This window comes from Triticum urartu, chromosome 6A (genome assembly GCF_056163025.1).
Source record: "Triticum urartu cultivar PI428250 chromosome 6A, HENAU_Tu73, whole genome shotgun sequence".
NCBI classification, from domain to species: Eukaryota; Viridiplantae; Streptophyta; class Magnoliopsida; order Poales; family Poaceae; genus Triticum; species Triticum urartu.
Window position 1 is genome coordinate 193,155,788 of NC_141878.1, and position 24,917 is coordinate 193,180,704.

At 43.1% G+C, this 24,917-nt stretch overlaps 1 long non-coding RNA gene across 2 annotated transcripts in view; it reads left to right on the forward strand.

The window, feature by feature from the left end:
- Positions 1-14,563: 14,563 nt before the first annotated feature.
- The window catches only part of LOC147964714 (uncharacterized), a 38,806-nt gene continuing 28,452 nt past the window's right edge, over positions 14,564-24,917 (forward strand). Inside the window, exons 1-3 of one of the 2 annotated variants that reach the window (XR_015607890.1) lie at positions 14,564-14,990; positions 16,052-16,126; positions 17,142-17,617. This is a non-coding gene — a long non-coding RNA (uncharacterized LOC147964714). Of the gene's footprint in view, positions 14,991-16,051; positions 16,127-17,141; positions 17,618-24,917 lie in introns of those variants that run through there. The other variant, XR_015607891.1, reaches the window with a different exon arrangement.

The window sequence follows — 24,917 nt, forward strand, 5'->3', positions numbered from 1 at the left end:
TCTAATCAAACAGCTACCCGCGGTAGTAAATGGTTAGTTGAACGCCCACAGTTTGACTAACACGACCGTTTGCGATAATAACATGGTGGTTGTATGTTCTCGGAACCATGAGGCTTCTTGATAGAAGCTCCAGTTTGTATGAAAGAAAATATGGGTCAAAGCCGAGTTGAAAAGCATGATGATTAATTGTTCATCAGGTTTACAAAAAAATCCAGATTGAACAAGATAATAACAACTAACTCAACCAAAGATTTGAGCAGTCACAGTCAAATGGATCGGTCTGATCCATAAAATCAAGATCTTGGACCAGAAAATCTACTGGTACATGAAGACAAGTTATTGTAAATAGAAGCCCAGCACGTTTAGAAGCCCTTTTGTCCACCTGAAACTTCTTTTCATGTTGTTCAATGTGTCCATCCGTTAGAAAGTGTCTGTTAAAAAACTTAATCCTCATGGACAATAGTACTCTCGCATTCAACAGGAAGAATGTGATAAAGCTAGTGTTTGCATGGTTGGATGCATATCCTTCCAGCGTTATTGTCCTCAAACGAATGTCATGAGAACTGAGAAAATCCTTGTGCTTCTTATGCCACCGATTGGTTATAGCTTTTTGTCCATGTCCTTTAGCCTAAATAGACATGAAGACTAAAAACATTTAATGTCCAAAAAATAGTACAACTGAACGGTTAGTTCTAGTAAAGTATAGCAATGTGCTTGATATCATCACCTCTATATACAGATTCTCGGGATATGGAAAGCATCGCAACAAGCCGATAACCATGTTCAGATCAAAACACCACATATTGATATGTAAGGTCTTGACAAAATCTAGCAACATTGATAGGGTACCCATGGACAAACTCTTCATTGAGCATAGAACATAATATTAGTACCAAAAGCGTACTCCAAGATTATATAAAGATTATGCGCACAAATGAAAAATGCAGCTTATGATTACAAAAGTGTTGATGATATAAAACTTACACACAAATGAAAAATGCAGCTTATGATTACAAAAGTGTTGATGATAATATACATTACCTGAATAAGTGTGGAGCCAACCACCATCTTGTAACCTTCAAATGGATCAGGAATTACATCCAAGGTCTCTAGTTTAGGCGCAGAGACCACATTTATTTGCGAAGGTGCATAACGATAATCAAGAAGCAGCCTTTGGAGTGAAGGGGCATCTTTGATGATGAGCTCCTCTCCTTTAAAGCAAATTCGAATGCTTACAAGGTGAGGCGACTTTATTTGGAGAGAACGGATACAGATTTGTTTTCCAAAAACAAGCAGCAAGTGCTCTAGGGCAGGGCAGCATGAGTGGACGATGTTGTGCAGTGAGGCCTCCGATAGATCGACCACCACAAGTGCGAGCTTTTTTAGCAGTGGGAGTCGAAGCATTTGTACCAGATTGTCTAGTAGATGACATCGGGCCAGGGTGGTGGTGTGGAGAGAGGAGGAACCATGATATGGACAGTGGTGGTGAAGGCACAACTACAATGCTTGGTGGACAGCTATTTACATAGTAATGGTAGAACTCAAGATGTCGGAGTTTTCCGAATTGACGGGATGTCAGCCAGGCGTTCACCGTGAAGGGTATGTGCAATAGGCAACATGCCGGGATGCATAGGCGTTGAACGGAGCCCTGGTGGGAGGAGATGATGGCTCCGTGGAGTTCAAAATCATGAATGAAAGATAGCCGACGACAGTCAAGATTAAGAGGTGCAACGCGCCATAGAGTGTGCCACCGAGATGCAAGGACTTGTGTGCGGCAGCCATCCTTGGTGGGGAGAAGGAAGATGATCTCCCCAAGGATGGCGTCCGGGAGATCACTGATGCGGTCCGCCCGATATTCTACAGGTTCCTCAGATCAAGGGGGCGTGGCCGCTTCTACCCGCGCTCCAGGGTGCAGGATGTACAACCGGCGGCACCGCTGGCCGCAGCCTCATCTGTGTGCATAGCAATCTGGAAGGAAAGAAAGGCAGACACATACATGTAGGACATTCAAAATCAATTCTCAAGATCTAGAAGAAAAAAGGGCACAAGCATATATGTAGGACATTCAAAATCAATTCTCAAGATCTGGCTATGAATTATTAGCACGCACGATAACCCTTGTCGGATTATTAGCAAAAAATCATTTATATAGAACAAACAATTAATCACTAACCATAGATACCATTCAAATAATCAATACACTACATGAATCTAACGAATCTTACTCTGATTTCATGGACTGGGTGAACATAACCAAGGGTTTCTGTTCCCAACAAAGGGGGGGGGACTAACCGGTTTTTCGTCGGAGTCGGAGTCGTTGTCGGAGTAGCTGTGGACCTCTGGCTCCGGCTGGGGAGGCACGACGACAACGACAAAGTCAAGGTCAATCTGCTGCCCACGCGAGACCTTGTCGGAGGTGACAACAACCTTTGCGTCCAACTTCATGCGTTGCGCGGACGCTTCACCAGCCTCGGCGTTGCCACTCCCACCGATGGTACGCTTTGGCAAAATCCTAATACACTCCATGTGGCGGTGACAACTATGGACGGGGTGTGCGGCCGCCTATTATGACCAGCTGATCGGGCGTGCCATTAATATGGAGCAGTGGGAGCGAGGTGGGTGACGGTCAAAGGGCCGGCTCGCCTCCCAGTGAGCCTGCGCGGCGGACAACTGGCACGCCTACCGTCATTTCACATAGCTACTAGCACGCGCCACGGTGAGTGCGTAGCGAACACGCGCATGCCTCGGCCTCCTGATCTGCCTGCTAGCATGTGTCTCGTCAACTCACGCATGCTCGTACGACACACGGGACGCATGCGCGGCACATATTATATTGATTTTTTCCTTTTTGATGATTAATTCTGCTGCTTTATTGCTTAACCGAAGCACAACACTTACATTGTTGGTCTAACACACATGGTTCAAATAAAGAGCTCGTTTGCGATATTGATTGATAATTATTTATAATTTTCTGTATGTAAGAAGATTATATCAAAACTTGTCACAAATTTGGAAAAAAATATCACAGTCTATTGGTGTCCATATGACACCACGATAAGTTTCATGAATTTCAACTTAGTTTTGGATTTATTGGATTTTAAAATCAAGATTCTAGATTTTAGAAATTTCTTGCATGGGGACTACAACATGCACCCAGGGACACAAGGATTTTTCAATCCATTTTCATGCACTATCACGAGTCTCATGTAGATCAAATTTTATTTTTGCACATTTAAATCCTTGGAAAATCAATCAATGTATAAAAAATGGACATATGTTATCTATTTGTTTTTCAATTTTCAACACTAAACTCCCTTGGTCACATGTTCACTATAGAAAAAGTTTAACACACATCTTTGGGCCACATGCACGCGGTGATGCTAGGACACTCACTCGCGTGGGCCCGCGATGTTGTCGTCCAGCACTATGACATGCGATGAGAGATGTTAATTTGACCAACAAGGATGGTTATTTTTTGGTTTTTGTTATACGTACGGTAGGAGTATATATATATATAGTACGCGTTGAAGAGGGTGGCTGGGGCCAATACTACACGTCATATAGGACACTCACTCGCGTGCGATGCTTCCATCCATGGGCCCGCGAGCTTGTCCTCCATCACTTTGACCCAGCAAGGAGGTTTCTTTTTGGGTTGTGTTGCGGTAGGAGTATATAGTACGCGTCGAAGAAGGGAGGAGGGGGCTGGGGCAACACATATATATACTACACACATGTCATGAATCGGTCTCGCTCCGTGTGGGGACTTTTCAGTTTCCGAGGAAGGTGTTGCAAAGAAGTTGTGCATATTGAGTATTAAAAACATCACCAACACATTGGGCCACGTGCAGACGATGGTTGTCACTCATTCGCCTGCGACTCTTCCCTCCATGGGCTCGTGAAATCGTCGTCCATCTAATATATGACACAACGAGAAAGGTAATTTGACGAACAAGGAGGATTATTTTTGGGTTGTGTTACGGTACGTACGTAGGAGTATATATTACGCGTCGAACAGGGGAGGGGGGAACATATATATACCATGTGTCATGAACCTCGGTTCATGTGGGGGACTTAAAGATTTCCAAGGTAGGTGCCACATCAAAGTTCTGCATATATATTAGGTATTCAAACATCACAATCACACATCTCCATATATGTGTTTGGCCCACAATTAAGCAATGGCGGTTGTCCTCTAGCACTCACTCACGGGGTTATCGGCGAGATGCTTCATCCATCTCGGTGTGCCCGCTTGGTCAATCACTTCGACCGACAACGATAGAGGTTAATTTGAATTATAATTAGGAGGGGATTAAATTTTGGTTCATCTTATACGGTTCGGTACATGCAACTATACTTCGCGCACATGTGTATGCACGAATCCCTCCCATCGGGTCAAAGTGGGGGGGGGGGGAGCACGCGACGCATCATGAACCAGATCTGTGTGGGGACTGTGAGTTTTTCGACGCATGCATGCACCACATTAAAATGTTGTGCTTTTGGTATTCAAACATATATGCATGCATCACACATGTCCATACATATGTTTGGGGCACATACATGCACTGGTTGTCTTTGGAGACTCTCCCTCGCTTGCTTATCATCGATGGCCTATATATTTGTGGGCCCGCGTGGACGTCTCCATCACTTCGACCAACAACGTGAGAGAGGTTACCAGGGTGGATTCTTCTTCTCTTGGTTCATGTTACCTTATAGTCCTACGTCGATCATGGTGAGATTCAAGACCTAAGTTTGTGGGCTCGCATACACATGAATCAAAGTTTCGCATTGGGTATATTCAAACACCACATGACACCTCATACATATGTATGGGCCACATGCATGCAGTGTTTGTCTTCAGGCACTCCCTCATGTGGTTATCGGCGACAAGCTAGCCTATTTTGTGGGGCCGCGTGTGTAACATCAATGCATGACTTGGTGAAACGCCCCATCCCACCAAGAGAGGTTATACGACCAAGGTGGTGATTCTTCTTGGTCAGTCTAACAATCCGCCTTGGTGAGACGCCCCGTCCCACCGACTCAAAGTGTGTGTGGGGGGGGGGGCACAGTACTACTTCATACTGGATGGACCTTGGTGGGGTCGGGGATGCCCGGTTAATTTGCGATGCACATGTGCCACATCAAATTTGTGATTTGGTTATTTAAATATCATAGCACATCATTTTCACACACACACACACATGCACACACACACACACACACACACATCGGGCCACCCGCAAGTGTGGTTGGCAAGTGGTCCCACCCATCTAATGCCAGAAGAACACATCTATGGGCCCGCACACGGTCCACATTTGATTGCAAGCAAAGGGCAAGGGGGTTGATGTACTCCTTTCGGTTTTGTGTTATAGTATGGTGAGATGTCAGACCTATCTATTTGGGGGCATGTGTTCATAGATAGGATTCCCCTCCCGGCAACATGAAGTGTGTGTGTGTGTGTGTTCTTTATTGGTGGGGGGACTAGCAATAATAACGTGCGCTTTGTGCGACAGGTGCCACATCAAAGTTGTGCATTGGGTATTTGAACATCAAACCACCCTTTTCATACATATATTTGGTCAACATGTACATGTGTCTGTGTTCTAACCCTTTCTCGCGTTTTTTGGCCAAATTTATAAACAGTAGACGAGTCGGACGCAAGAACCGTCTGCGATCGGGTACGAAATAGACATGGTTCCCTAGGACTACCCATGTGCCGTGCCTCTGCCCCTATCACTCACATGATCACAGTAGATTGGGATCCACGAGGCTTCCCTCCCCCTCTCACAAATATCTGCTCCCTCGCAATCTCGAAAATATCTACCCGCGTAGATGGTTTTTCTGTTTGATAGCACACGATTAGTATGTTGGACCGTGTGCGATGTCTGTTACTCCCGCTCTTCTTCAATCAGTAGATCCAAAATTTCAGTAGCCCCGACATTTTACTCCTGCCTCCATCCCTCGCAATGTCAAAAATATCTGCTCGGTGGAGTGTTTTTTTCTGTTTGATAGCACACGATTATTATATTTTAACCGTTTGTGATGTTCATTACTCCTGCCCCACTCTGCTTCGATACCTTGATCCAAATTTTTGGTAGCCCCGCCATTTTAGTCCCACCTAGTAAAATTTTCAATACCTGCAACATTTCCTCAAACATCACCTTGGATCCCTGCTACCTCTTGAGCATGCGTTGGTTTTTCCTTGAAGAGGAAAGGGTGATGCAACAAAGTAGCATAAGTATTTCCCTCGGTTTTTGAGAACCAAGGTATCAATCGAGTAGGAGACTACATGCAAGTCGCCTAGTACCTGCACAAACAATCAAGAACCTCGCAACCAACGCGACAAAGGGGTTGTCAATCCCTTCACGGTCACTTACGAAATTGAGATCTGATAAAGATAATAAGATAAATATTTTTGGTATTTTTGTTGCATAGATTAAAAAGTAAAGATTGCAAAATAAAATAAATAGTAAACTAGAATTGTAGATCGGAAACTTATATGATATAAAATAGATCCGGGGGCCATATGTTTCACTAGGGACTTCTCTCATCATAGCATGTATTACAGTGGGTGAACAAATTACTGCCGAGCAATTGATATAAAAGCGCATAGTTATGAGAATATCTAGGCATGATTATGAAATATAGGCATCATGCCCATGTTAAGTAGACCGAAACAATTCTGCATCTACTACTATTACTCCACACATCGACCGCTATCCAAGATGCATCTAGAGTATTAAGTTCATAAGAACAGAGTAATGCTTTAGGCAAGATGACATGATGTAAAGAATAAACTCAAGCAATATGATCTAAACCCCATCTTTTTATCCTTGATGGCAACAATACAATACGTGCCTTGCTGCCCCTACTGCCACTTGGAAAGGACACTATAAGATTGAACCCAAAGCTAAGCACTTCTCCCATTGCAAGAAAGATCAATCTAGTAGGCCAAACTAAACCAATAATTCGAAGAGACTTGCAAAGATATCAAATCATGCATATAAGAATTCAGAGAAGAACCAAATATTGTGCATAGGTAAACTTGATCATAAATCCACAATTCATCGAAACTCGGCAAACACACCACAAAAGAATATTACATCGAATAGATATCCAAGAACATCGAGGAGAACTTTGTATTAAAGATCAAAGAGAGAGAAGAAGCCATCTAGCTAATATCTATGGACCCGAAGGTCTGTGGTAAACTACTCACACATCATCGAAGAGGCTATGGCGTTGACGTAGAAGCCCTTCGTGATCGATTCCCCCTCCGGCAGATCGCCGGAAAAGGCCCCAGATGGGATCTCATGGGTATAGAAGGTTGCGGTGGTAGAAAAGTGGTTTCATGGCCCCTGGATGTTTTTAGGGTATAAGGGTATATATAGGCGAAATAAGTAAGTCGGTGGAGCTACAAGGGGCCCACGAGGGTGGGGACACGCCTACCCCCCTGGGTGTGCCCTCCTACCTTGTGGCCGCCTTGTTGCGTCTCTGACTTCCAGTCCAAGTCTCCTGGATTGCGTTTGTTCCAAGAAAGATCCTCGTGAAGGTTTCGTTCTGTTTGGATTCTGTTTGATATTCGTTTTTTGCAAAACATTGAATTGGGCAAAAAATAGAAACTGACAGTGGGCCTACGGTTAATAGATTAGTCCCAAAAATAATATAAAGTGCATATTAAAGTTCATTAAACATCCAAAACAGATAATATAATAGCATGGAACAATCAAAAGTTATAGATACGTTGGAGACGTATCAGCATCCCCAAGCTTAATTCCTGCTCGTCCTCGAGTAGGTAAATGATAAAAACAAAATTTTTGATGTGAATGCTTCCTAACGTAATTTTCAATGTAATTTTCTTTATTGTGGCATGAATATTCAGATCCGAAAGATTCAAGACAAAATTTAATATTGATATAAAAAATAATAATACTTCAAGCATACTAACCAAGCAATTATGTCTTCTCAAAATAACATAGCCAGAGAAAGCTCATCCCTACAAAATTATATGGTTTGGCCATGCTTCATTTTCGTCACACAAAATGCTCCTATCATGCACAACCTCAATGACAAGCCAAGCAATTGTTTCATGCTTTAGTATTCTCAAACTTTTTCAACTTTCACGCAATACATGAGCACGAGCCATGGACATAGCACTATAGGTGGAATAGAATATGATGACGGAGGTTGTGTGGATAAGACAAAAAAGGAGAAAGTCTTACATCGACGCGGCTAATCAATGAGCTATGGAGATGCCCATCAATTGATGTCAATGCGAGGAGTAGGGATTGCCATGCAATGAATGCACTAGAGGTATAAATGTATGAAAGCTCAACAAAAGAAACTAAGTGGGTGTACATCCAACTTGCTTGCTCACGAAGACCTAAGGAATTTTGAGGAAGCCCATTGTTGGAATATACAAGCCAAGTTCTATAATAAAAATTCCCACTAGTATATGAGAGTGACAAAATAAGAGACTCTCTATTATGAAGATCATGGTGCTACTTTGAAGCACAAGTGTGGAAAAAGGATAGTAACATGCATTGTCCCTTCTCTCTTTTTCTCTCATTTTTTGGGCCTTCTCTTTTTTGGCCTTTCTCTTTTTTTCCTCACACGGGACAATGCTCTAATAATGATGATCATCACACTTCTATTTATTTATACAACTCAAAAATTACAACTCGATACTAGAACAAAATATGACTCTATATGAATGCCTCCGGCGGTGTACAGGGATGTGCAATGATTCAAGAGTGACATGTATAAAAAATTATGAGCGGTGGCTTTGCCACAAATATGATGTCAACTACATGATCATGCAAGGCAATATGACAATGATGAAGCCTGTCATGATAAACGGAACGGTGGAAAGTTGCATGGCAATATATCTCGGAATGGCTATGGAAATACCATAATAGGTAGGTATGTTGGCTGTTTTGAGGAAGATATAAGGAGGCTTATGTGTGATAGAGCATATCATATCATGGGGTTTGTATGCACCGGCGAAGTTTGCACCAACTCTCGAGGTGAGAAAGGGCAATGCACGGTACCGAAGAGGCTAGCAATGATGGAAGGATGAGAGTGCGTATAATCCATGGACTCAACATTAGTCATAAAGAACTCACATACTTATTGCAAAAATCTATAAGTCATCAAAAACCAAGCACTACGCACATTCTCCTAGGGAGATAGATTGGTAGGAAAAGACCATCGCTCGTCCCCGACCGCCACTCATAAGGAGGACAATCAAAGAAACACCTCATGCTTCAAATTTGTTACACAACGGTTACCATACGTGCATGCTACGGGACTTGCAAACCTCAACACAAGTATTTCTCAAATTCAAAAATACTCAACTAGCATGACTCTAATATCACCATCTTCATATCTCAAAAAAATCATCAAGTATCAAACTTCTCATAGTATTCAATGCACTCTATATGAAAGTTTTTATTATACCCATCTTGGATGCCTATCATATTAGGACTAATTTCATAACCAAAGCAAATTACCATGTTGTTCTAAAAGACTCTCAAAATAATATAAGTGAAGCATGAGAGATCAATAATTTTTATAAAATAGAACCACCACCGTGCTCTAAAAAGATAAAAGTGAAGCCTAGAGCAAGATTATCTAGCTCAAAAGATATAAGTGAAGCACATATAGTATTCTAATAAATTCCGATTCATGTGTGTCTCTCCCAAAAGGTGTGTACAGAAAATATGATTGTGATAAACTAAAAAGCAAAGACTCAAATCATACAATACGCTCCAAGTAAAACACATATCATGTGGTGAATAAAAATATAGCCTCAAGTAAAGTTACCGATAGACGAAGACGAAAGAGGGGATGCCTTCCGGGGCATCCGCAAGCTTAGGCTTTTGGTTGTCCTTGAATTTTACCTTGGGGTGCCTTAGGCATCCCCAAGCTTATGCTCTTGCCACTCCTTGTTCCAAAATCCATCAAATCTTTACCCAAAAACTTGAAAACTTCACAACACAAAACTCAACAGAAAATCTTATGAGCTCCGTTAGTATAAGAAAACAAACCACCACTTTAATGTACTATAATGAACTCATTATTTATTCATATTGGTGTTAAACCTACTGTATTCCAACTTCTCTAAGGTTCACACCCCCCCGATACTAGCCATAGATGCATCAAAATAAGCAAACAACACGCGAAAAACAGAATCTGTCAAAAACAAAATAGTTTGTAGCAATCTGGAGGTTTCGAATACTTCTGTAACTCCAAAAACTCTGAAAACTTAGGATGACCTAAATAATTTGTATATTGATCTACTTCAATTGTAATTGGTATTTTATCACTCTCTGGTAAAAAATGAAAATTATTCTCATGAGCGCATACTTTCTGTTTTCTTTCACCAAGATCAAACAACAATCACCCAAGAAGATCCTAAAGGCTTTACTTGGCACAAACACTAATTAAAACATAAAAAACACAATAATAACATAGGATAGATGATTTATTTATTACTAAACAGGAACAAAAAGCAAGGAACAAGAATAAAATTGGGTTGCCTCCCAACAAGCGCTATCGTTTAACGCCCCTGGCTAGGCATAAAAGCAAAAATAGATCTAGGTATTGTCATGATAATGATAAGGCAAATTGCGAAAACTCATCTCATACTCGCTGCGTTCAGCAGCAAGTTTTCTTTGTGGCAAGCAAAAGTAATCAAAAGGGCTAAATTTAATGGGACAAAAGTCCCCAAGATCAAGCTCAGGAGGTATTGGTTCCTCCTTTGGCCCCTCATATTGAACAGCCAATTCATCATTATAAGCATTCTTTTGGCAAAAAGTCATGAGCCTTTGTTCAAGGGAAAAACCTAACCGATTGTTCTGGATAGCAAAGTTATCATTAAGTTCAAAAATCCTGTCAACTAGAACATCGGTAGGAACCTTTTTTCTAATGTTTTCATTAAAAGCAACATGATCTAAAGATCGTAAGCGCATTATGTCTTCTTGATAAAAAGGACCGCTTCTATGGGAGGACGGCCGATGTCCACCCTATAATGCGCAAAAATTCTGTTGGCCCCTTTTATTATAAATCCGAACTCATGAGCTAAAAGAGATGGAGCTGCTCGCTTAACAGAAGAATGCTCAATATTGGAAAATTCTAGAAAAATCCTCTGTATGTAAGGATGCATGTGGATAAATTTTCTTTCAAGTTCAACCACAAGCAAAGATATAACATCCGCAAGACTACTAGTTTTATGAAGAATAGACCCGCCCATAGTGGGCAAAGCACCGGGGCAAGTAAAGAAATCTTGAATAACTCCTTTTCCAATAATATTGCCACTACCAATCGGAACTTTTTAGTGTGTAAAATAGTAGGTTCTTCATTAGGAAAATCAAAAGTATCAACACTTCCCCCATCGTTACTACTACCGTTTTCAATGATAACCTCCCCAGTTTCAGACATGATTGCAACAAACCGCACTAAGAGCGAACACACGAGAGACAATAGGAAAGAGGCGAATGGAAAAAGGGCGAATAAAACGGCAAAGGTGAAGTGGGGAAGAGGAAAACGAGAGGTAAATGGCAAATAATGTAATGCGAGAGAGAAGAGTTTGTGATGGGTACTTGGTATGTCTTGACTTGAGCGTATATCTCCCCGACAACGGTGCCAGAAATCCTTCTTGCTACCTCTTGAGCATGCGTTGGTTTTCCCTTGAAGAGGAAAGGGTGATGCAGCAAAGTAGCATAAGTATTTCCCTCAGTTTTTGAGAACCAAGGTATCAATCCAGTAGGAGGCTACACGCAAGTCGCCTAGTACCTGCACAAACAATCAAGAACCTCGCAACCAACGCGATAAAGGGGTTGTCAATCCCTTCATGGTCACTTACGAAAGTGAGATCTGATAAAGATAATAAGATAAATATTTTTGGTATTTTTGTTGCATAGATTGAAAAGTAAAGATTGCAAAATAAAATAAATAGTAAACTAGAATTGTAGATCGGAAACTTATATGAGATAAAATAGACCCGAGGGCCATAGGTTTCACTAGTGGCTTCTCTCATGATATCATGTATTATGGTGGGTGAACAAATTACTGCTGAGCAATTGATAGAAAAGCGCATAGTTATGAGAATATCTTGGCATGATTATGAAATATAGGCATCACGTATGTGTTAAGTAGATCGAAACGATTCTGTATCTACTACTATTACTCCACACATCGACCACTATCCAGCATGCGTATAGAGTATTAAGTTCATAAGAACAGAGTAATGCTTTAGGCAAGATGACATGATGTAGAGGGATAAACTCAAGCAATATGATATAAACCCGATCATTTTATCCTCGATGGAAACAATACAATACGTGGAAAGGACACCGCAAGATTGAACCCAAAGCTAAGCACTTCTCCCATTGCAAGAAAGATCAATCTAGTAGGCCAAACTAAACCGATAATTCAAAGAGACTTGCAAAGATATCAAATCATGCATATAAGAATTCAGAGAAGAACCAAATATTGTTCATAGATAAACTTGATTATAAATCCATAATTCATTGGATCTCGGCAAACACACGACAAAATAATATTACATCGAATAGATCTCCAAGAACATCGAGGAGAACTTTGTATTGAAGATCAAAGAGAGAGAAGAACCCATATAGCTAATAACTATGGATCCGAAGGTCTGTGGTAAACTACCCACACATGATCGGAGAGGCTATGGTGTTGATGTAGATGCCCTCCGTGATCAATTCCCCCTCCGACGGATCACTGAAAAATGCCCCCAGATGGGATCTCACGGGTATAGAAGGTTGCAGGGGTGGAAAAGTGGTTTCGTGGCTCCCTTGGATTTTTTTAGGGTATAAGGGTATATATAGGCAAAAGAAGTACGTTGGTGGAGCTACAAGGGGCCCACGAGGGTGGGGGGCACGCCTACCCCCTGGGCGCGCCCTCCTACCTCGTGGTCGCCTCGTTGCATCTCCGACTTCCACTCCAAGTCTCCTGGATTGCGTTTGTTCCAAGAAAGATCCTCGCGAAGGTTTCGTTCCGTTTGGATTCCGTTTGATATTCCTTTTCTGCGAAACACTGAAATAGGCAAAAAACAGAAACTGGCACTAGGCCTCCGGTTAATATGTTATCCCCAAAAATAATATAGAAGTGCATATTAAAGCCCATTAAACATTCAAATCAGATAATATAGTAGCATGGAACAATCAAAAATTATAGATATGTTGGAGACGTATCAACACCCTCCACACGCACACCTCAAATCCTTCGCTCACCCCAAATCCCCCGCTCATAGACATACACACCACCCCTCGCTCGCTCCAAACCTAGCTAGGTCACCGCCGCCATGCCGCCTCCATCGTCAACCTCTGCCTGTCTGCCCGCGCAGTTTACCCAGCGATATACATACCCTCGCCGCTCTGAGTTTCTTAGATGACGCCTACAAAACATCCCCTTTCCCAGAGATCCCCATCCCCACCCCTCCCGCACTCCAGAGCGTCGCAGCCTAAGCCCGGCTACGCTTCTCGGGGAGCTCGAGGAGCGAATGGCCCAAAAGAGCTTTACCGCGGCCTCTTCGCCCGACGTCAATGAGGTGGCCGTCAAGGAGGCTGACGATGATGACTGGACCTAGATTGAGCCTTTCAATCAGCAGGCTAGAGTATTTTGGCATGTTGTGGACGTCGACTACGGCATCGAGGTCGTCGATGCCAATAGCTTGACGCGGGTTATGTCATAGGTTAAGTTGCCCACCCCAACCCTTTGGGTTTGACAGCCGTCGATCTCATCCATGGCCCTGCCACTAATCTCCTGCGGCTCATTATGAACAATTCGCCATCCTTCATTGCCATGTAGCCCCTTTTGTCATTTCTGAAGGACATGTTCTACGACGCTGGCTTGGGATCCTCGGCTGGCAAGTCAGACCTCATCGACATCGACCACGAGGAGGAGCCAATCTGTGACACGTGAGGAAACCCATGATTTGTTTTCTCAAACCCCTTTTGTATTGAGAACCTATCCAGTATTTATTGCTATGTTTGGTTTTTTGCATTATGCCTTGTTTATTTCTATGGTTTATGGTTGTTCGGTTGTTGGTAGTGTAACACCCCGGGTGTCATGCTACAGTAAACTCCTGTTAATGGTGCCATGTCATCACAATTATTTTTGCAAATCATCACCTTATTCCACACCAATACCAAATTCAAATTTAAAATACAAGTCAAATTTTTATTTCTTCAAGCAGTAAAATAAAAATGTTGGTAATGTCCCATAAAATCCCTAAGTATTTGTCATGATGAAAGCAATCTTATTTGGATTCCCAAAATGCCCTGGGAATTGATTTAGTGGTTCAACAACAATTAATTCAACCTTTTCAATTTCAAAAATGGTTAGACAACTCCTATTGGCCCCAAACTTTTTGTGCAACCTAGTAATGTTGTGCTTGATTTATGTGCAAAGCATCACATTGTACAAATTCTTTTACTAGCAAAAAGAAATAGAAAACAGTAAGAAAAATGTAAATCAGAAAAGGGACAAAGTGGAACGGTCTAGTTGGGCTTCGATATGAATAGTGTGTGGCCCAGCCCACCTACACGTTGTCTCCTACCTCCTGTTCATCATGGACGCGCTGGTCGCAGCACGCGCGTTCGTGGGGTGGATGGCCACGCGTCGACCATCCCGCGACCCCCTCGATGGATAAGATCCACCCCGAGCGCTGAGACGAACCCTAATCCCCATTCCCCCCTCCTCGCTCGCTTTCTTCCCTCCTCTGTCGTCCGGACGCCATCGCCGTGTCGTCGCCGTGCTCGCGGCCACTAGCCTCCCGGTGCTCGGGAGGAAGTCGAGGAGCACCGCCGTCCTCTTCTGCACCGTATGCAAGCGCCAGGTCGAGTCGGAGCGCCTCGAGCCGTCGCCATCGGGTCGTCTTCCCCGCCACGGCCACCGCAACCCCGCCGCTCGATCCACGGCCGTCTGCTCACCCCGGCATCCCCGAGACCTCCACGAGCACTGCAGTGAGCATCCTTTCGATTCCCCCTCTCCTCTGCCTCGATTCTGTCGCCGTTTGCCATCCCGGAGCGCATCCGAACTCGCACGTATGCGTACATGTGCGTGTGTCGTCTGCTGCTGCCGCCGATACCCCCCGCCCGCTAGTGCCTCCACCTTGTGCCCGCGCGCCGGCTGCCCTGCTGCAGCCGCGCCCGCGCGCTGCTAGCGCTGCACGCACGTCGCTCCGGCCGCCCGGTGCCTCCCGCTGCTATGCTGCTGCTTCTGTCGCCGCTGGCAACTGCTTCTGAGCCGGTGGCAGCTGCTGTCGCTCCGGCCACCTGATGCTGTTGTTGCGTTGCTACCTCTACCCGATGTCGATCCCGCTAGAAGCCACCATCGCTGCTGCTCCTGCTTGGCTGCTGCTCTTGCTTCCTGCATCTGCTACTATGGTCGGCCGACACTGCTAAGTACAGTAGCGATTAGTTAGGCTAATTAGTATTCAGTTCAGTTGCCACCCAATGACAAATGGACCCTGCAAATGATTAAAAAGGGTTGAAGCAAATAAATAAATATCTAAGCCCATGACAGTTGGGACCCACTTACATTGTTTTCTTTTTTGACTAGTCAATCTTTGACTGGGTCAAACCAACCCCATTGGCCCCACCAGTCAGTGTCTGTGGCTGACACTACACTGGGTACAAAAAGTGTTTGCTGGTATTTTGTTGAATTACTAGTAAATAGAAAATCTAGAAATTTAATTATGCTTTAAAAAGTAAATAAAATAATCCGTAGCTCGGATGAAAAAGTGTTATACATGAAAGTTGCTCAGAACGACGAGACAAATCCGGATTCGCAGCCCATTCGTCCGCCACGCTTCCCTAGCATAGCAAAGACGCAACTTTTCCCCTCTGATTCATCTATCCGAAAACGCGAAACACCAGGGATATATTCTCGGATGTTCCCCCTTCACCGGTATCACCTCATACCGCATTAGGGCACACCTAGCACCTCTACTTGTCATGTCATGCATCATTATGCATCTATTTGCATTGTATTCATTGTTTCTTCCTCCTCTTCTCTCCGGTAGACTACGAGACTGACGCCGCTACTGGTGCCCCGGTCGACTGCTTTGGTGACGACCCCTACTTGCCAGAGCAACCAGGCAAGCCCCCCCTGATCACCAGATATCGCCTACTCTTCTCTCTAGTGCTTGCATTAGAGTAGTGTAGCATGTTACTACTTTTCGTAAATCCTATCCTGATGCATAGCCTATCATTGTTGCTATAGTTATTAATACCTTACTTGCAATCGTAAATGCTTTAGTATATGGTGCTAGTTTATCATCAGTGGCCCTACATTCTTGTCCGTCTGCCATGCTATACTATCGGGACGTGATCACTCGGGAGGTGATCACGGGTGTATACTTATATACATATTATATGATATCTGTGATGACTAAAGTCAGGTCGGCTAGTAGAGTACCCGCGAGTGATTCACGAATTGGGTCCGAAAGGACGTTTGTCCCGATGGCCCTCTAAGTGGATCTTTGTGGCGGAGCGACATGGTAGGGTTGAGACCACCTACGAGAGAGGTGGGCCTGGCCCTAGTCGGCGTCCGTGGTTATTTCAAAATAACACGCTTAACAAGATTTGGGTATTTGATATGAGTCTGGCCACTGGCCTATACGCACTAACCAACTACATGGGAACAGTTATGGGCACTTGACGTCGTGTTATCAGCCGAAGCCTTCTTGACGTCAGCGACTGAGCGGCGCGCGCCGGGTTGGACTGTAACGCCTGCTCTTGTATAAGGGAGGCTAGGTCTGCTCGCCGACCGCGTACACAACGTGCATGTGTGCAATGGGTGATGGGCCCAGACCCCTACGCCATAGGACTTAGACTGGCATGCTGACCTCTCTGTTGTGCCTAGGTAGGGCCGCGACATGTTGATCTTCCGAGTCCGGGAATGACCCAGGAAAGTGTGTCCGGACAAAGGGGATCGAGCGTGTTGGGAAATGTGGTGCACCCCTGCAGGGAAGTTTATCTATTCGAATAGCCGCGTCCCTCGGTAAAAGGACGACCCGGAGTTGTACCTTGTCCTTATGAAAACTAGAATTAGATACTTAATAAACACACCCTTTCAAGTGACAGATATAACCAGTGATCGCTCTCTCACAGGGCAACGAGGGGAGGATCACCGGGTAGGTTTATGCTATGCGATGATACTTGGTGAACTTACAATCTACTCTCTTCTACATGCTGCAAGATGGAGGTTGCTAGAAGCGTAGTCTTCGATAGGACTAGCTATCCCCCTCTTATTCCGGCATTCTGCAGTTCAGTCCACATATGATACCCCTTTTCCATTGGCGACGACTCCTACTACACTGGAGGTGCCTACTACTATGTGCAGGCCGCTGACGACGACCAGGAGTAGTTTAGGAGGATCCCAGGCAGGAGGTCTGCGCCTCTTTCGATCTGTATCCCAGTTTGTGCTAGTCTTCTTAAGGCAAACTTGTTACTTATGTTTGTACTCAGATATTGTTGCTTCCGCTGACTTGTCTATGATCAAGCTCTTGTATTCGAGCCCTCGAGGCCCCTGGCTTGTAATATGATGCTTGTATGACTTATTTTATTTTTAGAGTTGTGTTGTGATATCTTCCCGTGATTCCCTGATCTTGATCGTATACGTTTGCGTGTATGATTAGTGTACAGTCAAATTGGGGGCGTCACAAGTTGGTATAAGAGCCGACTGCCTGTAGGAATCCCCCTTCCACACTCCTTGGCCGAAGTCGAGTCTAGACATTGCAAAACTTTTACTAACATGGTTGTGTGTCTTATGGGCCCACGTCGCCATTGGGTGGTATTAGGATCTTTTATTCCTCGCCTATACTCTGGGACTCTGATATCTCTTCTACTCGGGTTAAATGATTTTGCTATCTCTAACACTAGGTTCTGGTAACTACTTCCTCCCGGAGAGCCCTCACTCCAGATGATTGCTTGGTGTACCGAAGGATCCCGAAGATACTCTGCGATATTCTCTCGAGACTTTGTGCCATCTCTTTTGCAATTCCCTTCCGTCGATAAACCCCCTATAGATAACCACGTACACTTGTCCTTCATACAATCATTTCCCGTTGATATTGTTATTACAAGATACCCCTAAATTCTCTCTATTGTTCTGAGAATCCTTTGATATACTGCCTTGCAGTTGTTTGTCGCATGAATACCCTCTACGGATAATTTCTCTCACTTACTGAGTATCCGTTCTTCCCCCGTTGTTCATCACAAGATACATTGAAGTAGTATCTGATCTTCCGGTAATCCTCTGCCCGCTATTTCTCTAGAAATACTTGTCTGCTTGCATTATGGTTGTGTTCCATATGACTAGCAATATTCATTAGTATCCTTTGTCATTATCATTTCGAGCCCCTTGATTCAATATGTTGCGAATGTTTGCTATCCACAATCAGATCCTATAATTCATCCTTCGGACTCAGACGTCATTTTGAACATGAGCTGGTCCTCGACCAATCAATTTGTCGTCGAGTATACCCCTAAGTCCATTCAACTCATCCATTCTTAATCAGAGCGTTTGCTTTTGATCCCTTGATTTGAAAATCATAATTCATTTGTGTTTGAGCTTTGAATTAGTCAGTGGTTTCTATAATCTGATACCTTTGCATTCTTTTTCCTTCTGATTGTGTATCGATACTCACCTTAGGTTCCTTGTGGTCCGCGAGACCAATTGCTTGGTTATTATCTGACAGTGTCCTTCATATCCAATAACCTTGAGAGTTTCTCCCCTGATACATAATGCCTTTGGTAAATTGTGTCTTCTGCCTTTGGCAAGTTATATGCTATGCCTTTGTCAACCATGCTTTGCTTTGAGCATGTGTCAAATTGATCCTAAAGTTCATGGTATATGTTCTACGATGCCCTGATGGGTTGAACCTATGCCTTCCCTAAACCATGTGAACCCGAAAGATTTCATTGGTCATACTTATCTGGTATTGCACCAGGTAAAACTTTCGACAACTAATGTCATTTTCGAAAAGCGAGAGGTGAATGGAAGGTTATACATTGAAGAAGTGGGAGTCGACCTTGAACTTTGTGTTCATGCCCATGGACACGATGTATATCCTATCATGGAAGCTTCTTGTAATAATAGCTATTCCCTTGATATAATATCATCTGGTATCTGTGAATTGAGCCTTTACAATCGTGGTTCTGATTATACTTTCTCCTTGATTCCATTTCTCGGACTAGTTAAAGCACTTGTCTTCTACCGATCAATACACCTCCACAACCTCTATTATGTTCTACCTTCGAGTATTACCCTGTGGTATCTCGATAAAATCACAGAACCATATTACTTCTCATGAGTTCTTCTTCAAGTATTATTTCTCACTGATTCCAATTTTTCCCTGGGTTCTGAGTTGTTAGACACTCAGGGACACCGATAGTGAATCGAGTCCGTATCCGATTCATTAACTCTAAGTAATTTTCATTGCTTATGAGTTTAATAATCCTTCAAGTCATTCCTAGCCCGATCGGCTATATCATTATCATGCTAAATTTTAATTGTGCTACCTAGTCCTTCTTCTCGGAGCACAATTTTCGACGATGAGCTAATATTACGTAGAACTTCCTCGTCATATCATTTCTCCTTGAACATCAAACTTGATTTTGAGTTTATGTTGTACCGTTGGTTCCCATAACCTTTTGCTTCATCATCATTTGACTTGATGGCATCGCCGACTGATTACATCTTCATGAAATCTCTCGACAACTGTGTCGTGATCATCATCAACATCCTAAGCTCTTCCAAGATATATATCGAATTCTTGATGGGTATTACCATCCTTGCCCCTCGATGATTCGTGTTATCATCAACCCCTTTATTGCCTTCCGTTCAACACAAACTTGTTCATATTTTGTGTTATACCTTGAGATCCTTGCTACCCAGCAGTTGTTCTTCTTTACCTTGGAAGTATTACCATCTTTTATGTCATGAAAGTCGTGACAATTTCACCACCTCTTAAGAGATCTTGATGCATGTGATACTTCTTGCCATATCCGTTCATTCCTTGGTCCCCAGGTTGTTTCTAACCGGAAAACCGACAATTGAACTATGATATGCGACTTCAAAACTTTTAGCAACCCTATTGCTTTTAAGTTAATGGTCGATATGTCATCGTTAGACCATTGGTTATCGAATCACCATTCTAACATTGATCATGCTACCTAAGCCCATATGTCGGGTGCACCATTCAATCAATGATTAACTGTGTATGTTTTCCTCGAGCATACCTCATTATATCTTTTGATCTGACAAATGTTATCTCCTTGTTCGAATACTTGTGGGAATCCATCTTTTGGAAATCTCGATTCATTGTCGCTGAGTTCATCAGCCACCTCCTCATCCTCTCCTTCGGTTATTGATGAACTCATGATTCGGAACTTGCTTCCATAGTTCATTTCCTGAGAATATTACAATGTCATCTTGTCAATTTGTGTCGCACCTTTTTCTTCTCAGGCATCCTGAGTCTAAGGTATCCTGACACCTATCAGATCTGAATCTCGGTCAAATATGATGGTTGGAACATATCCCCAAGAGTTACAACATTAGTCTTTGACTGGATAAGGTGATGTCATGCCTAGCACACCTGGCCGGAGGACCTATTGTTATAGTTTCCATTTTAGTAAGGTTATCCATTCTTCCATGAGGAAATTGTAAGACTTATTCTATAAGTTGTTCCTGATGGATCCTTTGTGTATCCATAGTCTGATCTTTACCTCATGACCATGTCAATGCTATCTCGAAGCATGTCTGTGGTACTTCAAATATCAACAAAAACATTGGAAACACATTGTCGAATGTTTCTTGATCTATTATCCAAACACCGTTGTATGGGTAATATCATGATTCCTCCCTCGCCCCTTTATCTAAATACTTTTGAACTTGCTGTCATATCATGTATATCCTGCTCCGCTTCCCCTTGGGAAGGATATACCCCCAATTCTTGTGTGTAAACACATTTTCCTTTTTAATGTTTTGATTAATCTAATGATCACCTTTTATTTTCCATTGTTTTGTTTAACCTTTCTTGTGATCTATATGATATAAGCAGTAATAGTTCCCTGCTTATGTAGACACCTCGGTGTACAATTTGTCAGTAAGACCCTGTTATTATTGCTGTTGACATTCCAGTAACCACCGATGGACGAGAACTTTGCCTTTTGGTCTGCCTCGTCTCAACGAGCAGGAAAATAGTTCTCTTCGTCCCTCACCCTTGGTACCAATGTTGTTGGCAACATAACTGACAGTCTATCATCTGGCATGCCTTGCTATCGGCCCCCTTTGTAATTTTAACCCACACGGTGGGCCCATAACCCACAGTTCCACAGGATCGGAACCTGACTCTTCCGTATATCCTTTTTTTCGAAGTATCATTTGCTCCTGGCTTTGTGTGTTGTCACGAGCCACCCTCCGAGAGATGATCTATTCCCGATGCTTTGAACCCCCTACTCACACTCTGTTCAGGTATCGATCGTTTGTCCATTCGCTTGAAACTTCCTATTGTACCTTCATATTTTGGTCTTGATGTTTTCTTAAGTTTCAACTCGAGAGATACTTTTGCCACATTTCCTGAATTGTTCACCAGATAATTAACCCTATAAGGGTCAATTATCCCGAAGTTACTCTTTACTTCCCCACTTAAATCTCGGGACGCGATTTCTTGTAGTGGAGGAGATTTGTAACACCCCGGGTGTCATGCTACAGTAAACTCCTGTTAATGGTGCCATGTCATCACAATTATTTTTACTAATCATCACCTTATTCCAAACCAATACCAAATTCAAATTTAAAATACAAGTCAAATTTTTATTTCTTTAAGCAGTAAAACAAAAATGTTGGTAATGTCCCATAAAATCCCTAAGTATTTGTCATGATGAAAGCAATCTTATTTGGATTCCCAAAATGCCCTGGGAATTGATTTAGTGGTTCAACAACAATTAATTCAACCTTTTGAATTTCAAAAATGGTTAGACAACTCCCATTGGCCCCAAACTTTTCATGCAACCTAGTAATGTTGTGCTTGATTTATGTGCAAAGCATCACATTGTACAAATTCTTTTACTAGCAAAAATAAATAGAAAATAGTAAGAAAAATGTAAATCACAAAAGGAACAAAGTGGCACGGTCTGGTTGGGCTTCAATATGAATAGTGCGTGGCCCAGCCCATCTACACGTTGTCTCCTACCTCCTGTTCATCGTGGACGCGCTAGACGTAGCCATTACAAAAAAAAATACACTTCCGTGATGATACGTGTTTGTCACAGCAGGTCGCTTTTTTTGTCATGCATGTACATCCATGACAAATTTATGACAGAATCAAGATAGTCATACCTGTGCTGTCGTAGAAGTGTTCCATGACATTACCAAAATTATCATCACGAAAGTGTCCACTTCCATGATGATAATCGCGCGTCACAGAAGTGCTTTCGTCAAGGGTGACCGACACGTGGCATCCACAGTAACAGAACGCCGTTAAGCTATCGGGTCGGGTTTTGGATCCGATAACCCGTTAACAGCCCCGACCAATGGGGATTTTCCACGTGTAAAATCATCATTGGCTAGAGGAAACACGTGTCGGCTCATCGTCGGGACAGATGTCATCCACTCACTGGACAGAAGGCGCCTATGATACGTCGACACGTGGCACGGCCCAACAAGTTTAAATGGACCGGCCCAACTAAAGGCCCACAAGATTTTGTGGACCATAATGGGCCGGCCCAGCTAAAGACCCACGAGATTTTGCGGACCATAATGGGCTGGCCCAGCTAAAGGCCCACAAGATTTCGCGGGCCATAATGGGCCGGCCCAGGTAAAGGCCCACAAGATTTTCGTGTGCCATAATAGGCCGGCCGAGGTAAAGGCCCACAAAATTCTTGCGGATCATAATGGGCCGGCCCAGCTAAAGGCCCATGAGATTTTGCCGACATTAATGGGCCGGCCCAGCTGTAGGCCCACAAGATTTTGAGGACCCTAGTAGGCTGACCCGTTAACTGGCTGCCATGTTTTGGGCCAAATGCCGGCCCATATTTGATCCGGTCTATTAATGGCCCGCCATGCTCTGGGCCTAATAGTGGCCCATATGAGATCCGGCCCAGTAAAAGCCTACCACGTTCTGGGCCAAATTACGGCCCAGACCAGGTCCGGCCCTTTAAGAGGTTTTGGGCCTAATTATGGCCCATATCAGATTCGGCCCGTCAACTAGACACTATGCTTTTGGGCCCACTTGCTAAAGGCCCACTTAGTAATTCGGCCTGATATTAGTTTTGGCCTGTTAAGGGCCCGTTTAACATTTCGGCCCTATATTAATTTCAGCCTGTTAAAAGCCCGTCATATAGTTGGGCCTAACTACCGCCCGGTTTGCATCCGGCCTGCTCGCAGCCGATATCTGATTGGGCCAAACAAGGACCGAGACAATTTTTCGGCCTGTTAAAAGCCCCTGATTTGATTCGCACAATCATGGGTCGGGGTTCATTTCGGGCTGCTGCCGGCCCGTGAGCTGATCGACACGTTTCAGGCCCAACCTACATCATGATTGCATGACGGCCCGATTATGTACCGTAATTTTACGGTTTGGCTACTGCGAAGATAGGATATATATACAGTAAAATAACTGCAGCATCGTGAATAAGAAAAAACCTATACTATACAATAAAGAAATTACGGCATATTACATCCACTGGGCATCAAAGTTCACCACTATGATAATAAAGCACAAGCAGACAGCAGATTAGATACACTGGGCATCAAAGATGGCCACCAGTGCAAATAAACACGCCGACAAAATAATATACAAAACCGACAGCACTTCAATAGAGTTCAAGAAAGGTTAGCCCTGCTGGGGAGCTGCAGCGCAAGCAGCTGAGCAAGATGATGAGACTGTGCTTGTTCAACACTTACATCTTCCTCACTCTGAAATATAAACAAGCAGACAGATGACATGTTTTGCACATAAAAGTATCAGTGCTGACAATTCATCACATTTCTTACTGGCGAATAAAGTGACACAGTTTAAAATTGCATTAACACAATATGGTATTGTCCAGGTCAAGACATGGCAGGAAATGACATTGTGAAGGAGTTGGCAGCTTCACGACACCACTGGATTACAGATCAAGAACTAAGTATCAATGGTTAGTGTGCTGTCAATTTATACCATTTTAGATTGACAAATAAAGAGACGGTTTAAATAATAGTAGAATGATATGACATTGTTCATAGTTAAGACATTGTAGAATATGACATTGTGCTGTAGTGAGTAGGTTCACCACATCACTGGATTACGGATGAAGAACAGAAGCATACATGCAGTGCAAAAGAATATCACTTGCTCTGTATAGTTTAATTTACATGGTATGAAGAAGGAAGTTGGTTGTACAACTGAAAACTTAAATTGAGAAAGGACAAACTTTTGTTTATGAACTACATAATAAACTTTAAATAAACAATTTGATGCAAACACCAAAAATAAACATTTGTTGTAGTCATGCCTAACCAAATATATACAACAAAGTTTGAAGGCTTGAGATGGACAAACTTACATATTGGTGAAGACAGGCTCTGTAATGGCCTTGTCCATGCTGTTGGGGGGGGGGCAATTCAAGAAGTTTACCACATAATCTTCTTCAAAAGCATTGCCTTTATTCTACATTTTGTTAAGAGTAAATATAGATGTGATAATATACGAAAAAATGGAGAATATTTAAGACAAGATGAAGAGTGATGCTACATAACCAAGTAGCTATAAATGTAAGTGCAGCGATATAGGCAAAAGGTACAGCCAAGAGCAATGCACAACTAAACTTCTTCAGTACCAACGTTATGGTAAGAGTAAATATAGATCTGATGTGTAGAAAATAGAGGGCAAAGGAAAATAA